The sequence below is a fragment of the Lactuca serriola genome, chromosome 4 (assembly GCF_051521515.1).
Source record: "Lactuca serriola cultivar US96UC23 chromosome 4, Lser_US96UC23_V15, whole genome shotgun sequence".
In the NCBI taxonomy this organism is placed as follows: Eukaryota; Viridiplantae; Streptophyta; class Magnoliopsida; order Asterales; family Asteraceae; genus Lactuca; species Lactuca serriola.
This window is the reverse complement of record NC_136411.1, coordinates 396,043,389-396,061,928: the sequence shown is the minus strand read 5'-3', so window position 1 is coordinate 396,061,928 and position 18,540 is coordinate 396,043,389. Positions and strand designations below refer to the sequence as shown.

General features: G+C 39.8%; 2 long non-coding RNA genes across 2 annotated transcripts; one reads left to right on the top strand and one right to left on the bottom strand.

The window, feature by feature from the left end:
* Window positions 1-864: 864 nt before the first annotated feature.
* Window positions 865-3,371, top strand: LOC145097941 (uncharacterized). Its single transcript, XR_013704536.1, has 4 exons — window positions 865-1,202; window positions 1,503-1,597; window positions 2,138-2,204; window positions 3,118-3,371. It is a non-coding gene; the product is annotated as an uncharacterized LOC145097941 (long non-coding RNA).
* A 7,587-nt stretch (window positions 3,372-10,958) lies between these two features.
* Window positions 10,959-14,102, bottom strand: LOC145097940 (uncharacterized). Its single transcript, XR_013704535.1, has 2 exons — window positions 13,402-14,102; window positions 10,959-11,147 (listed from the first exon to the last, which is right to left on the bottom strand). It is a non-coding gene; the product is annotated as an uncharacterized LOC145097940 (long non-coding RNA).
* Between the last annotated feature and the right edge of the window lie 4,438 nt (window positions 14,103-18,540).

Genomic DNA, 18,540 nt, shown 5'->3' with positions numbered 1-18,540 from the left:
ATTTTTATCCGGAAAAGACCTAATTATTATAATTTATTTTCTGATAGAAACCATAAGGTTTGGATAAAATATTAATTTGAACCTTTTCAAGAGAATAACAATTGTGAGTAAGGACTACTACCTTAATCCGTTCCAAATACATATGGAGTACAATGGCTCTACAATTGGGGTCGCCTATGACTGCCTAAAAAGATCAAAAGGGTGGTAAGTAACATAAAATGCTATAAAAGAGTGAAAAATATCAGAATATGTCTCATTTTAGCAATATTGTGCCCATAACACATTTAGAAAACCGGATATGCACCTGACCAGCTGAGGTGTATGGAATTGCATCATCTGTTGTGTCTTAGCTTGTTCCATCAGAGGTGTATGAGCTTGAGCTTGAACTATTTGAGCTTGATCCTTCTAAGGGGCTTGAGGTTGATATATCACAAATTGATCTACAAAAGCCATAGAATATTCAACAACTAAGCTTTATTTATTTCAATTGATGCATTTATTTCAATTGATACAGTCTAAAGAAAAGGAAACATGAATACTTTGTCCAATAAGACCAAACCTTGTAACAATTTTTTTGCAATTAGATCCCATTGAAGAATAGAAAACTTATATCTTTCTACTACAATCAATAGTAGATCTTGTGTTTCAACCTTCAAAAAAAAAGAATATTCACCAACACAATATAAATCTTCTTTTCTTCTAATAAAAGACTCTTTATACATGTCACATGTCATTTTCTAAGCCTTTACTTTGCCACGTGTAATGTTTTGATAACTCTATTTTGATGTTTTCCCGCCCATGTGACTATCCTCTAAAATAGGCTATATATCAATATCAATCAATTTAATTTAATGAAATTTTCAATAAATCCCACAAAATCAGGAATCAATTTATCTTCAATCGTCTTCAACCTAATAAATCAAGATTGAAATCAACAACCATCTCATTATTCTCTTTGTTTTCGTCTCCCACTATGCCTTCCGATTCTGCTAATACACCCATTAATTTACTCTCTCTCCCTATATCTCTGAAAACCCTAGAAATCCGACCATGTCACCACCTTCTAGAGTTCTGAGTTCCAATCGAACCATCACAACCTTACGACCCCATCCTTGCATCAAAGTATCTTCACCATCGCAGACATACATCGTCGCGGCCCTACCAGGACACCCCTACCGTCGCATATGTGAAGCATCATATAGGTGTTTTCTATTTTACTTTTCCTGAATTTCAATTAAAATACTTTATACAGGGATCATAAAATTTAGAATATGAAAGGAAGCGGACTCATCCATTTCCACAACTGAGATTTATTGGTTCCACTTTAGAAAAATCTGTATCGATGCATAAAATAGTCGTTTTGATGATTTTGGGTTTAATTTTGTGCAAACGGTTTAACCACAATCATTCATGCGTAATTCAATATCTATATATGTTATTTTAATGTGTTATGTGTTATATAGGTATTTTATTCATCAACTAAATTAAATCAATTTTTTCAGGTTAAAAAGTCAAATTGATGTTGGGAAAGAACTATTCACACACGTTGGTAAAGTTGTTTTGTCATGCTTCTTGGTGGTTGCAAAATAACAACTAGGTAATTATTTATAATTACTCCATTATTTGTGTTATTGCAGGTTTAAAATTTGCAAGAAGGAGTGTTTGTTAAGCCTTTTTTACAGCGTCTCCCTCATTCTAACTAATTGGTATTTTAAGAGTTGAAACAATTCCATGGCCTTTGGAGGTTTTCAAGTGACCTTATGTTTATAATTAAAAGATTTTCTTTAATTGAAAATTATATATTACTTTTGGAAACAATAATAGATCCTTTATCCTCCCTATAATAAACAAAATCATGTCAACAATCTTTCCTAAATCGTTAGTGTTAATATATATTTTCCTAAAATGCCCTTGAAGTTGATAGCTAAAGGTCTTATGGCTTAGCTTCTCCATTTCCCAATACCCAACACCCGTGCTTAAGCCACTCAACCATGAACTGTCTTTGATATTTATTTTTTTATGGATCCTATGTATATAGAAAAATTGATAAGAAATGTTAATATAGATATAATATCTTTTTAAATTTATATTGCAATTCATGAGCCGTAAGTGAGTTGTAACTGGTGAAACATTGCAGGCAAGACAATGGCATAATTGTGACCCGAAAATACATTTGCTATAATGAACCATCACTTGCCCCAAAGGTATGAATGATTTCTAATTTATTGGTATTTTCATTCATTTTAATTTTCCCTCTACCAAGGTGTGTTTAGAGGTATGAATGATCTACCACACACACATACACACAAAGTATATGCTTCTGCTGTATATTTTTGTGTGGCTATGACAATGTGTGTGCGTGTGAAAAAATAGGAAGAATATTTATATTTCTTGCATTTAGCCCAATTATGAGCTAAATCCAAGAAATAGAAATGTACTTTCCATTACATCAGTTACTTGGTGTCTTTTTGATAACTAAGATCTTATATTACTTGTACCATGAAATCCAACTAAGATGATAGAAAATATGATGCTATAACACCTTACATTTGAAAGTAAGATGCTATAAGTCCTAACCTATAGTTCGAAAATATGGTGGGACCAGTAACATGCTATATTGGTCTAACTGAAATAAATATCCATTACTTTTATTTACTTTCATTTCATAGCATTCTACTTTTCTTTCTTTATATCGCTACATATTATTTTATAATAAAGCATCGTACTTTGAAAGTACAATGTTATAATTGGGTAGCTTTTTTAGATTATAATATCCTAATAAAATAGCACTTGAAAGTACAATCCTATGATTTGGTAGATCATAAAGTATGGTGTTGTAATAGAATGAAGTATGGTTCTATGAGTTTTGTTTATTTCGTGTGGCATCGTGCTAACATTTTGGTGTTATTTTTACTTCCTACTGGTCAAAAAGCTTCTTAAATTGTTTTAATTGTCACATGGACCCTAGAAGCCTTTTTAGTATGGTGTTGCATTTGGACCCCACGTTGGCATGTACATTGTTCTGATTGTCTTGATTTAATGAAGTTGTTCTTTCTCTGAAATTCTCATGTTTTGTCTATTGGACAACAAATATTTATTTTTTCTTCATATTACCAGGTTAGCCTGTGTTCATTGCTGCTACATATCCTTTGATTTGGCTTATGTTTAGTCCTTTTACTAGCTTTTAATCGATGGCAAACATGGCTTCATGGATTTTTTTGTAATTCATTTGTATTCTGTTATTTTTTGAATAAAATTTGCTGAGAGTGTCTCTTTCTAAAAAAAAATATATTGGGTTCTTGTGTAATTATATTAATTTAGTCTTTTTATTAGTAGTTATACTCAGCTTTTATGTTACTATTTGTAGTTTATATTCCTTTTGTTATTATGTATGGTTCTTTTTTGTATTTTAATATTGTTTACTTTTATTCGTTGAAGTTCTTTTATAATTACAGTATTTATTACTTATTTATGAACTCTGATAAGATTTATATCATTGTAAAATACATCAGTTAAGTGCTAAATAGTTTCTAAACTGTTAAAAAACTGAAAATAAAGATTATTGAAATATAGCAATTTCTTTAAAAGAGGTTTTTGTCAAATGCAAATGCACGTGGTGTTGTATTTGAAGTCCACCAACTTGGCAAGTTCTTTTATTTTGATAGAATTTATGGATGGTTTAAATGTTCAATAATTAGTTTTTGCAACCAATTATTAAAACAATATACCATACAATCGACAAAGTTTATGAACATAAAAATAAAGTCTCTAAGATGGATTTACATGTATATGATTTAAATCATTTCATTAAAAAATATATTATTGTTTATAATAATATTATGATTGTGTATTTGTAGTTAATATAATATTTATTTATGATATTTTAAATCATTAAAAAAAATATTGATTGGTAATATATATTTTGTTTATAATAGTCAATCATCCGTGTAGTACACGGGTTATAACCTAGTAAAACAACAAATGAATCTTAATTTTTTAAATTAGCAATTAATCAGCTCACCCGCAGGCGGAAAGTTCTAAGGTTGAAATCAACGGCAGTCGTTTAGGGACGAAAAAACAGGACACATAATTGAAACCACATTTGCAACTAACACGAAATCATTTCGATGGCAGCTAACAAGTCACAACACACACAGAAATCACATTTACAGTCGAAAAACAAGTGAAACGAAATGGAAAATGGTGATTAAGCTAACAAAAATTTACAGTTCCTTTCGATTTCCGATACTATAAAGATCATGATCTGCGACCGAATGAGACTCGTGTATCAGAGTTTTTCATGGTGCCGAAAATGTAGGGGTTTCACTTTCTACTGCTCAAGTTCGACAAAGGTGATTGTATTTTATTGTTCAAAAGTTAAAATCGCCTAATTGGACTTCATTGTCGGGCTTCATTATTGGGCTAGTCGGATCTTATTTGAATTGAGTTATTCGGATCTTATTTGAAATGGGCTATTCGGATCTATTATATTATTTGGGATATATTTGATCAAGTTACCCAAAATATGGGATACAATTAAAATATAATTAATTAATTTATATATTAATTTATCAGAGTGCTATTGTCCTTATTCGTATGTTCTTGTTATTGTTCGGTTATTCCTGTTCTTTATGATTACGATTAATGTCGATGTTTTGAAAATATTTCTGTTTTTTTCATAATTATCATCAATGTCTAATATTTTATTGTTCGATTATTGTTCGTATGGGGAACTCAAAACTTGGAAATCATAAACATTGATATATGTTTTGCTGTTTGTATTAGTCGTGGGTTTTTTGTAGGTTTTAATTTTTGTATTTTGTAAGTTTCGTTAGCACCCTTAAACAAACATTCTCGAGAAATTTGGAAAGATTGTGTAGAAATAAGGAGAGAGTTCAAATAAACAAATGAAATGATCAAGAGTATTCTAAAATTCAAGTCAATTCACGTAAACACATGACAACCTTTTTATAAAATAAATTTATAATGAAATGAAAATCAAGTTTGAATGCTATAAGAGAACTAATGAATAGACTTTGTGCTCCACCTCATGGTAGACTTGCATCAAAAAAACCGGTTCACGAATCGAACTGATCAATGAAAAACCGGTTCACCCTGAACCGATTCATTGGTGAAGCAAACTGATCTTGAACTAAATCGCTGATTTGTATCTATTCGTATTTCTAGCCGTTGGGACTGGTTTAGAACATGTTTACGCTGAACCGGTGTAGCAAACCGGTTTACGCGGGAAATAATATGACATTTTTTTGTCTTATTCTAACGGCTTTATAGCCGTTTGAGGATGTTGCCGGTTTGATTCTTGGTCAATTTTATCCATATTTACCATTCCTTGATAGTTTATATATAAGCATTAAATGTTGAGGCTAAACCAAACCACTAAAAAACTCACTTTAATTTAAAAAAAGAAAAAAAAAAAAAAAAAAAAACTCTCTCAAATCAATCAATAGATTTGACTTTCGTTGCCATTGGAAATTCATCAAGTAATATTACCATTGTTGGCATCAAAGAAACTAATAGAAATCTAGAGATTTTTGTCAATTATGAATTGTGTATAATTTCGAGAGGTCCACTTAAAGTGCAATGCAAGAAATGTGGAATTTTTTTATAGACAATATTGATTCGGGGATTACTCCCCCAATACGTGTCTAGTAAGGGTTAGGGTATCATCGCATGATTACGTAGTTAAAACATCGTCTAAACTCGTAATTCAAAGTAAGGGTTAGAGTATCATCGCATGAATACGTGGCTACAACATCGCATGAACTCGTAATTCATCACCTACAAGTTATAAGCATGTTGGTGTTTCCACATGACTGTCTATAATAGTCTGTGGTCGCCATTTATACTCTGGTAGATGACTACATCGCCATATCGCAACATCACAGGTCAAGGTTATGGCATATCCTCACATCTCACGTCACCTATTTATCATCACCTTTCCCTCATCACCCGTCGCTATCCAATATATATTTATAATTATAAAAGTATATATACAGTTTAAATCACGTAAACATGTATAAATCGTTCATCTAGAAAAGATATCAGGAACGCAGATAATATGAACACATAGCACGTAATTTATATTAAATATTTCATATCTATGTCTAAGATGAAAGTAACTATGCACTCACTTATTAAAGTGATGACTCAATACAACTCCTAAGGCCCAACTCCTAAACTTAAGACCCAATGACAAGACCAACACAAGGCCCAAAACATGCACAATATTTCTCTGATCAAAAAAATCTAGTACAACAAGCCCAAAAGCCAGGCCCAACACTCATGGCCCAATATGAGATTTAGCCTAAAAAGCCCACAACTAGATTACGTGGGGCGTACCTCCCTTGGTACGCTCAGCGTACACAAGCATCCACATAAATCCTGATCGGGGACATTAGATTAGTACGTGGGGCGTACTAGGATTATGTGGGGCGTATGTTCCAGACTTGCTCTTCCCACTCGCTTGGTCTTAATCCGTTAAGACCATAGCTCTACTCTCAGATCTGGACCTCCTAAAGGCTCATACTCCATAAAGTTCGTGAATTTAAGCCTTTGCATGGCTGAGGAAGCCCCAAACACAAAAACTCTCACTCTTTACTCCCAAAAATGCTCATATCTCATGCATGGGGTGTTTTTAACAACCAAGACCTCATTTTTATGAATCCACTCCATTAATAACACTCAATGGGACAAATATTAAGCTCTGGAGTTCAACAACTCATAAAGCTTCAAGCTTTGGGACCAAAACCCTAAAATGGACCATAATATGCTCAAATCAAAAAGGATGAGAAAGCTTTGAGCTTTATACCTTCAAATGATGCTCCAACCACAGAAAAGCTGAGATACAAGGCTTAGACTCCAACTCCATCCTCCTCAATGCTCCTTCTTCACTTCAAGGATACCACAAGAACCCTTAAAAGCGCACAAATGGACACTCAAGCTAAAGAAAAGGATATTAGATTTTTTAGAGGGTTGAAGGATGGAAATTGTGGCAAAAAATGAGGCCATCATGTTATTTAAATTGGGTCACACCCCTTATTTTGGGTTTTCTCTCTAAGCCTAGTACACCTAGCGTACTAGGTGGCTCCGCGTCCAAATTAAGCACATGAGTACGCTGAGCGTACACACACGTATGCCCCACGTACTCAGCTACCATCTTTTCTCAAATGAGGGACCAAACCTGCCAATGTTTTGAACTATCCTAACTTCCACATTATAAGCCCGTTTCCAACAATCCCCATATCCACGAAAAATTGGTGAGAAGCCCAATGCTTCTAGTAACTCGTCGTAGTCTCAAGGCTTCCTCATGCTCGGGTTGCAGCCCACAAACCCTAAATCACGGACGATCTGAAACAGGATGTTACAATTCTCCGCCACTTAATTTCATTTCGCCCTCGAAATCGCTCCTCAACAACACATATATATAGAACCCAATAACTCGTGAAACACCACCGAAAGGATTTCATATCCTACAACAACCCCCCTCCAAAGATACCTGAACCCAAATGGGAACTCCCAATCTCGAAAAAGACGGACCCCTCTACCACTACGGTCCCCGTTATGAATCTCTAGAACTTGAAAACTCTAGTGGTCTCTTTCCCTGCCAGGCCGCCCTTGCAAGATGTCATCATGTTAATCGCTCTTCGAATAACAGACCCTGATAACACACTGCGAACTCTGATTCTCTTGTTGCGACTGATGGAAACAAGTCGTTGCCAATAATTGGCTATTGATCACTCATATCAGATATACCAATCGATCCAGATCGTATCTCAAAAGGAACGGAAGGATCACATCCCACCAAGGACCCACCACCTGAACAACTATTAGAACTCGTCTGAAAGAATGAACCTCCAAACCCTGTCCTCAAAACCAAGAAAGCGATTATGCCTACTTGGAACGATCCTCTAACATCGATAATCATAAGCCCCAGCTTCCTCTCAAATGTTCCTTCCGACACCGAGCACCAGGTCAACTCCCGACCCAACAATTGAACTTCCAAAGGCTACTCATTGCACACCCAACAAGTCGGCCTTATAAATTCCTTCTCGCAATAGCTATCTCATCCCATCATGAGACACACAAGTCACAAAGTTCGCCTTACATCAAGTGAACACTACAACCCCTTCCGAAGTTGTCTCACCTCAGACCTCTGTCGTCTACCATTCACTAGTTCTATGCGTCTCGTTGTTCTTCCCAAACCAACGAACTGACCCACTCAGGTCTAAGACATTAGATGAAAATTATTACCTCTCGAAATGAAATCCATCTGAACCTACGGAATCTCATCCTGTCTACCCAATAAACTACTAGAGCTAAAGTCAAACTCGAGAGTCTGGTTCAACAGCAGAAATGGGACCACTCATCTCCAATCTGATACTTAAATCACGACCAGTGATTCGTGAATTCACGCGTCATCACTTCTCCAATTCCTTCTGATTCCGATAACCCCACCCCAACTCGGAATATAATGGTTGCTGACCATCACGGAGACCCCAGTCTCTCCCCTGGTCCGGCCACCCGGTTCCTAAAGACTCGATAGGTAAGGCAACCCAATCCTAAGAATTCCTTTGCATCATGCTCTGAATAGTGATCATTACGGCTCCCCACAGATTCACAATACTCTCTTGCTGGCTAGTGAAAGCTACAGCTCCCTGCAGATTCTCTACGCTCTGTCTCTCACTTGTTGGCTAGTGGAAGCTACGGCTCCCCGCAGTTCCACAATACTTTATCGTTGTCTAGTGAAAGCTACGACTCCCCATAGTTTCACAATACTCTCTCGCTCGCCAGTGAAAGCTACGGCTCCCCGCAGTTTCACAATACTCTCTCTCTCTCTCTCTCTCTATCCCTCTCTCTCGCGTGTGCGCGCGCCAGTGAAAGCTACGACTCTCCGCAGTTTCATAATACTCTCTCACTCGCCAGGGACTCACCCCATGGTTTTCCCTGATAGTCTCAAGTGATTACTCCCACTCAGATCCACTCACTCTATTATCACCCCATAATCTCATCCTCGAGTCATCATCCCACCGAATTCACTATCGAATACTCCACGGTCCAACATAGATAGGTACACACACCCACCCAGGTTAAGCATCACTACTCCTGATGACAAACGTCGTGACAAAACACTTTCTCTCGCTTCAATTCACATTCTTGGATAATCCCATTTGATGACAAAGAGTTGAAGGGCTCCTACTGGAACCATAGTCACTTGGTACCCCACTTGCCATCTCACAACTCAAGTCTCAAAATAATCCGAAAATTTAGGGCATCATGCTCGGATACCTCGGTACACCATCACAGAACCTCATGATGTCTTGCCTCAACGACTGATCTCCCACCCACGACATCGTACTCGGATACCGCAATGCACCCTCTCAGAATCTCACAATGTCTTGCCTCGACCACTGATCTTCCTCTCGTACAACTCATAACTTCAAAATACTCCAACTCTCAATTTGAAACATGGAGGAATCGTCAATGAATAAAAACACGTTGAATACAATCCGAAACTGATGGGTTTTAAGCAAAACATCAATCAGATGGATTTCATGCAAACCCTAATAGCTTTTGGATCGAGTTTGTCTAATGAACATGCAATTGAATATCCAAAGCTATAAACCCTAGATCTATCATATAAGAACTGAAATAAGGGTTTAACAATTACCTTTGATTGTTATATTGTAATAAAAATCAATTCTTTGCTTTGATTGGCTTCAGAAAGCTTAGTGCCTCAAGTGCTGCACCTTTAATGGAGTCACAAACACCACTAAGCAACTAGATGAAGAAGGAGAAAAGAGGAGGCACCCAAAAATGTATAGAAACCCTAAGGATTCAGTTACCCACGTTTTTGGGGCCTAAGGGGTTCTTTATATACTTGTGTGGGCTGCTAGGGTTTCAGTCAAAACCCTAATGGACATCTTAAACTCTAAGCAGCCCATGGAACGTTCTGGGATAAGGCCATGGACGAAAATATGGTGGGCTCCCATCCTAATTTCGTTCACCCCTTGTTCCTTTAGCATTCCTTAGCCCACTAACTCAATTATCCAATAATTGCAGTCCAGTCCCCTATATTTAATTAATCTCTTTTAGCCAAAAAGTTAATTATCAATTAATTTTTGACTAATATTAATTAAACAATATGATTTCTCTTTTAATATATTATTCTCATAATATATTAATAAATCATATTTAAACCTTTCTCTCCTTAATTCATCCTACATATTTCTATGGTGAAGGCAACCCAAAAGGACCATGCTCATAATCAGGTCAAGTACATACCAAAATAGTTATGGACTTAGACACTAATCCAACAGTCTCCTACTTGGATAAGTCTAATAACTATTTTCCGAATGACTTCAGAACCTGATCAACAATCGTAGCTTTCAAAAGCTGCTGTCAACTCTGATCTTATTAGATAGCGTGTCCTTTAGATAAGGGATCATATATTCCTCCATTCTCAAGATATCTTATAGATAAGGGATCATATATTCCTCCATTCTCAAGATCATATTTCAATCATTCTCTCTATACTATTTCCCGACTTCCGATTTATGACGACTAACAACAGACTACAATTGAACACATCAACTTAGTCCCGGCTTGGCCAAGCGCTTAGGTGTCATCACTAAATCATTGAGGGGCCCACACATATCGATTTTATCCCACTTTGGGTAAAAGTAATGGATAAAATTTGACTCAAATGCTCGCTTGCATTCACTAATCGAATCACACATAACAATAAGTTTTATGACACCAAGTTACTGGTGCATTTACTTATTATCAATGTGCAACCGACCAACAAATAACAACTCACATGTCTCGGTTTCTAGAATATACAATATTATTGTCTCACTAATCACCCATGATAAATCCATGAAGTGATCCAAGTGAGCGTGGATTTAATCCAATACTCTAATTGTAACGAACCAAAAATGTGTACCAAAATTTTTCTTTAAATCATTACAAAAACCATGTTTATAAAAACATATCATAAAGCATAACATAACTCAGAGTATTAATTCCAAAACATGATTTCATTATTAGAGTAAAACATCCCAAGCTGACTAATCAATGGTGTGTGCCATGCGATCACCCCGAGCTCTTCCTTCCGCTACCGGAAGTACCTGAAACCAAAACCGAAAACCGTAAGCACGAAGCTTAGTGAGTTCCCCAACCTACCACATACCCTGCATAAACACATACAACATATACAAGGCCACGCCCGCTACCTCGGGCCTCGCCTGCTACAACGGCCCCGCCGCTCCAGGCCCCACCTGGCTTCGAGCCCGCTTTAATACATATCTGTTTCACTCAGGCCTCTCCTGTCACTGGGCCTCGCCCGCTAACATATACTAACCATAACATATCACAACACATAAGCTAACATATACTAATGACTCCTGTCCTGAGGCCTCGCCTATCTTGGGCCTCACCCTTGTCCTACTACTGATGAGTCATGGAACCCCGTCCACGCTCCTACTGATAGTGAGATACGGGCCCAGCCCACACTCACTCTTTCCCTAACTTGGGCCTCGCCCTACTCTGCTGCTAATGAGATGTGGAACAATGTCCACACTCTGCTATTGGTGAGATACGAGACCTCGCCCACACTCACCTCCCTACCAGGAACATACAAGTATCACACAAACAACAAGTATACTCTATCATACAAACCATTCCTTGGGCACTCGCCCGCTATCAATGGACCTTGGTCCTAAATATTATACTGGCATATTGATAAGAATCGATAACACAATAATGAAGAACAGAAATTGAATGCTTGATTACTATGAACTTCACGTGGAAATAAGAGAATAAAAATTCAAAGAAGTTAATCAAATGATTGTTCTTCCTGACCTAAATCAGAGAGGATCTCAAAGAGATGACCTCCTGCCTAAGCTAATGCCGAAGACTCAAAATACCAATGCAAAATACTGAATGAATCCCCACTACTACTATGACTCATGCTATTTAACCTTACAAAGGATGATTCTGGAGTGAGGTGTAAAACATAAAGTAATAAAAATTGCAACCAGGTCCCTCCATGTTTGCCCTTTGTTAATATTTGACACATTCTCTATCAATACCACCGTCTTGAAACAGGCTTGTATTCAAGCCTAGGGTTTGGAAAACAATCCAAACCATTTGCAACATTGACATATGGGTCGTGATCCAAAGATGCAGGTCCATTATGTTGAGGATTCGTCTTGTGAGCATGCATGAAGGGTTACTGTGCATAACACCAAGGAATTCTTTCACAGCAGGCACCCACCACATACTAGATGCAATAAGACTCTCAAATAAAGCAAGATCCCCTCCATGTTGTGTTATACCCAGCATAACTTTTTTATTTTCTCTGCACTCACCCCTGCAGACTGATTGTTCATTGGCTTTGACTTCCTCAATATATTGCCTTTGTGACATCATCAACACAAGAGTCTGCTGACATCCTTGCACCTTTGATTTTCCCCTTCCTTCCCATTGGTAGTCCGGTGTGGTTCCTTTGAGATCAGTATCTTGATGTAAGCATGAACCAACACTTAAAATATGGTCCATTCTAGAACTAAAGTTGAACACGTCACCATCCGTGCTTGTAGCCCAAGCTTCTTGTCTGTCGGTATGTTTTGCTTTGATCACATCAAAGAAAAAGCCTCCACTATACACAAGTATAGATCTGAACCAGCTTCTAGAGCCATTATTTTCAAAATGTGGTCCTGCATCACACCCATCAAAAGAAGTAGCAATGTTTGAATCACCAACACCAATTATCCTTCTTTCATTGAGAAGGAGATTCTCCCATCGATTCTGCAATATTTTGTAGAATGAGAGCTTGAAATCAAGCCGTTCTGTATCATCATAGGTAGCTTGATACCCATAGATATTGAAAAGAACTAAATGACCATGGTTTGTGATAATACAACTCCCCCCACTGTCAATATTAAGAAGCTCATCGCTATCAAATCCTTTGAGCCCTTCCACACATGTTAGAAATTCATGTTTTTTAGCTGCAAATCATTTAGAATTATCTAGAACACTAGGGATACCCTCTCCTGATGTCGATTTCACTTCACTAATAGTTACCAATGTGCCTATCGAATTAGAAGATGGGAGTTTCATCATACACCTAGGTTTATCAAAGTAGTTTGAGCTATCAATAGATAGCAAGGACATTGAAGGTACAATTAATTCTCCTTTTGAATCTGAGGTGAGACACGAGCCTGTGCTTATAAGATAATGGTGATACATTTGGAGTACCGAGTCAAATTTAGCTGTTAAAGTTGTTACAAGATATGAAGAATAAGGTTTTGAATTGGAAACCTTGTCGGCATCTACTAATGGAAGTTGTATGAAAGAAGGTGTAGGGTTCAGTGGTTGTACCAATTTAACGATTTCCTCCTTTAATCTGTGGAATGACATCATCGCGTACTGAGGATGTGATCGATCCGAAAGTAATCCTGATGAGTGCTTTAGTGAGAGATCAGGGATATACGTGCCCAAGGTTTTAATTGAAGTCTGCTCCGATTGGAATCTGGGTAGGTTTTGGGCAATTGATGGTGTGATGGGCTTATCAGTGGGTTGGGTCATCACCATTTGGCTAGGCTTCCAGGAGTTATTGAAATCGGACCCCCAATTACCATTTGAACCAGTCATCTTTGCTTTTTGACCTAATCGATCGGTGGAAAAGGACAGTGTGGTGGCGACGTGGCGAGCTAAATCCATAGCTCTGTCGCATGTCTCCGGACAAAGGAATTGCAACCAGTTCTTGACGTCTGGCTGAAGGCCATGTAAAAACATATCGAGTGCTTGTTCCTCGGATTGATTTGGAATTAGGGCCGATAAAGCTTTGAATTTCTCAATGTAATCCTCCATGTTTCCTTCCTAGGAGAGTTCGACCCTATTGATCCAATCTCTAGGGTCGGTAGTGGAGATAGGTGCTTCGTTGAAAACGCCAGTGATATTGTTGGGTCCTTTGAAAAGCGGTGTTTCTACTTCGGGTTTAGGTAAGTATGGTTTCCCTCCTGGCTTCTGAAATTCGAGAATCCTCTTCTCAATAGATTTAGTAAGCTCGTTGATGAGATCCTCCATGGCGTGAATAGATTGAGCGAGACTATTCATCTGTTTATGTAACGCTCTAAAAATCCAAGTGTAACAACCAAAAAATACAACAAAATTTAAATTTTTCAAAAACAACTCGATTCCATTAAATCATTACAAAAAGGTTTTCAATACAAAACATTTCGCGTATTCCTAGAATCACATTACTACAAAATCATTAGGAGCGGTACGATCATGCCTTCGCCTTGCCACGGTCTCCTGAAGAACCTGAAAAACATAAAACCACAACTGTAAGCCCGAAAGCTTAGTGAGACATCCCCAAATTATCAACCACTTATACCATACACACATAACATGCCACAACATATCTGATCACAGAACAGCCATGCACTTCGGGTCTACTGTGTGACTGGTCCGCCGCACCGGCCTACAGTCCACCTGGTCCACCCTCTGAGTCTAGCCATAAACCTCGAGTCTACAGTGTGATTGGTCCGCCCACACCGGGCCTTCAATCCACCTGGTCCACTCTCCGAATCTAACCACATACATCGAGTCTGTAGTGTGATTGGTCCGCCCGCACCGGGCCTTCAATCCACCTGGTCCACTCTCTGAGTCTATAGTATGACTGGTCCGCCCGCACCGGGCCTTCAGTCGGCCTAGTCCACTCTCCGAGCCTCGGCACGTCTGGTCCGCCCTCTTGGGGCCTACAGCCTATCCGGACCGCTCGCTGGGCCTTCGGAACAACCGGTCCGCCCTGGGTATCTTGGCCTACAGCACAAAGCAGGACCCGTCTCAACCCAACTCCAGTCCAAACAACCATGTGCACATATACATACAATCATATAGCAATTCACAATCAACAAGCAGATCAAACAGATCACATAACATATCATCATCCTAACCAGGATACCGACCTAACAGGTCACTAGCATAGCATCTCCCTATCTCTCAAGATACCGATCTCAATCAGGTCTCTAACATAAACCATCCTAGATCTCAGGATGCAAACATATCAAACCAGTAACATAACAACAACTACCCGGATCTCAATCCGATAAGGGCCGGCCTTGGTGCCTTAGACCCTGTTGATATAGTGAAGATAACTCACCTCGAAACTGTCAGCTGGAAGGATAAGATCCCGCTGCTCCAAACTCCGACACGAACTTCTCCACTGAACACCAAAACACTCAACTCAATAAATACCCTTAATTACCAAAATACCCCCGGAAGACAATTGGTCAAACCCTGACTGACCTAACTCGCCGAGTCACCCGAGACTCGCCGAGTCCAACAACTCTGAGTCCACTCGCACACAACTCACTGAGTTATCCCTTGACTCACCGATTCTCGACTCGAACAGAAAATATTGGGACTCTTCGACAAGACTCGCCGAGTCCAAGAACAGACTCGCCGAGTCTAAGGCTATCTTCAACCTACTCGCCGAGTTGTTCATACAACTCGCCGAGTTCCAGGCCATCTTCATCAAACTCGCCGAGTTGTTCTTTCAACTCGTCGAGTTCCAGCTCATCATCAAGCAACTCGTCGAGTCCACCCATGTGACTCGCCGAGTACCACCGGTCTGAATCCATACAGAAGCACTCCAGACCATGCAATTGATCCAAAACATAGATCTAGCCTCCTACAACCCATCCATCACGTAAAGTGGCAAACTTTACGTGAATCCAAAGAGATCTAGGCCTTTAACACTTTAGGTCTAGGGTTTGGGACATGATAGCTTCACTACACACTCAAACACAGGGACTTTCAGGCATTCCAACCCTTCTCCATTCCAGATCTGAGGTAGTAACCTCAGATCTAACCTCTAAACTCCAAAACACCAAAAGATAAGCTCCCCACAAACCCCATAATGATGAATCCATAAGAATAACAGCCCAAGGACGAGATATTACCTCAAAAGAACGCCCCAACTGCAATGGAACTCGAATCCAAGCAAAGCCCTTTGCTCCAAGCCTCCTACCCTTCAAGATTTCCTCAACAATTGCTTCTCCAAGCTTCCCAATGCAATATGATCACTCACACACGAAGGCTAAGGGTTTCTGGACTTGAGGATGAGTAAAGAGGCTGGGGGAATGAATGTTATGTTCTTTATATAGGGCTCAACCCCCGAGAATTAGGGTTTTCTCCACTCAGCGCCTACTCGCCGAGTCCACCTTACTGACTCGCCGAGTCGGCCACTTAACACGCGACCAAGTCGCGACTCTACTCACCGAGTCTACCCATGGACTCGCCGAGTTCCCCTTCCAATTTTACTCTTTTAGCCCTTCAACTATACTCTTTGCTATTCCGGGATGTTACACCAAGCCAATTTAAACTTTTCAAAAACCACCCAGTTTCATTAAGTTATTACAAAAAGGTTTTCAATACATTTATTATCAGAGTATTCCCAGAACCATATCATAAAACAAGAACGTGAGGAGCGGTACGATCACTCCTTCGCCTTGCCACGGTCTCCTGAAGTACCTGAAAAACATTAAACCACAACTGTAAGCCCGAAAGCTTAGTGAGATACCTCCAAAATACCAACCACATATACCATACACATAACATGTCATATCATAACAGATCACATAACAGCCATGCGCTTTGGGTCTATTGTGAGACTGGTCCGCCCTACCGGGCCTTCAGTCCACCTGGTCCACCCTCGGAGTCTAGCCATATACATCGAGTCTACAGTGTGATTGGTCCGCCCGAACCGACCCTTCAACCCACCTGGTCCACTCTCTGAGTCTACAGTATGACTGGTCCGCCCGCATCGGGCCTTCAGTCGGCCTGGTCCACTCTCTGAGCCTTGGCACGTCTAGTCCACCCTCTTGGGCCTACAGCCTATCCGGACCGCTCGCTGGGCCTTCGGTATAACCGGTCCGCCCTGGGTGTGTTGGCCTACAACACAAAGCAGGACCCGCCTCAACCCAACCCCAGTCCAACAACCATGTGCACATAAACATTCAATCATATAACAATTCACATCCAATCAAACCGATCTAGCAGATCACATAACATAACATCATCCTAACCAGGATACCGACCTAACCGGGTCTCTAACATATACCATCCTAACTACCAGGATGCAAGCATAGCAAAGCAATAACATAACAACGATACCCGGATTACAATCCGATAAAGGGTCGGCCTTGGTGCCTTAGACCCTATTGATATAGTGAGGATAACTCACCTCGCAACTGCTGACTGAAAAGATACGACTGAGCTGCTCCGAATATGGACACGATCTCCACCACTAGCCAACACCAAACCACTGAACTCAAAATAAATGCCAACAATTACCAAAATACCCCTGGAAGTCAACTGGTCAACTCTTGGTCAAAGTCAAAGTCCTCAGTCAAAGTCAATCTTCCTGACTGACTCTACTCGCCGAGTCAACCCGCTGACTCGTCGAGTCCCTATACTCAGAACTCCCAATCCACGACTCAACTCGCCGAGTCGCCCCAAGACTCGTCGAGTCCAACAAACTCTAAGTCCTTTCTCACTCAACTCACTGAGTCGTCCCTCGATTCACCGATTCACAGCTCAACCTAGAAGGTTAGGAATCCACGACCAAACTCGCCGAGTCCAAGAACAGACTCGCCGAGTCCAAGGCAACATTAAACCTACTCGCCGAGTTGTTCTTCCAACTCGTCGAGTTCCTGCTCATCTTCAACCAACTCGCCGAGTTCACCCATGTGACTTGCCGAGTACCTCTAGTTCTCAATCCATACAGAAGCTTTCCAAGCCATGCAGGGGCTCCAATCCATAGATCTACTCTCCTACAAGCCACCCATCACGTAAAGTGGCAAACTTTACGTGAATCCAAAGAGATCTAAGCCATACACACTCTAGGATAGGGTTTGGGACAAGGAAGCTTCACCCACAACTCAAGAACAGGGACTTTATGATCTTCTGAACCATCTCAAGTCCAAATCTGAGGTAGCAACCTCAGATCCAACCTCCAATCCCGAAATAACTTCTAGAAATGCCCCAAAAATCAAGCAACAAAGGATCAAGGAGCTTAAGCAATAGATTATTACCTCAAAAGAAAGCTCCAACTGAAGAATGAACCAAATCTCTGCAAAGCCCCTTGCTTAAATCTTCTTTCTCTTCAATTTCCTTCCAAGATTCCCTCCTCCAAGGCTCTAATCTCACACCAAGGAAAGCTCACACGAATCTAGGGTTTCTGGAACTCAAAGGGAAGGTAAAAAGGCTGGGGAAGAGGTGTTATCTTCTTTATATAGGGAACAACTCCCGAGATTAGGGTTTTCTCCATACAACACCAACTCGCCGAGTCCACCTATGCGACTCGCCGAGTTGGTCACTTAACACGTGACCCGAAACGCGACTCGACTCGCCGAGTCTACCCATCGACTCGCCGAGTCGAACTTCTTATTTACACTTTAGCCCTTCAACTATGCTTCTGAATTTCCGGGATGTTACAGTTTAGCTAGAGCT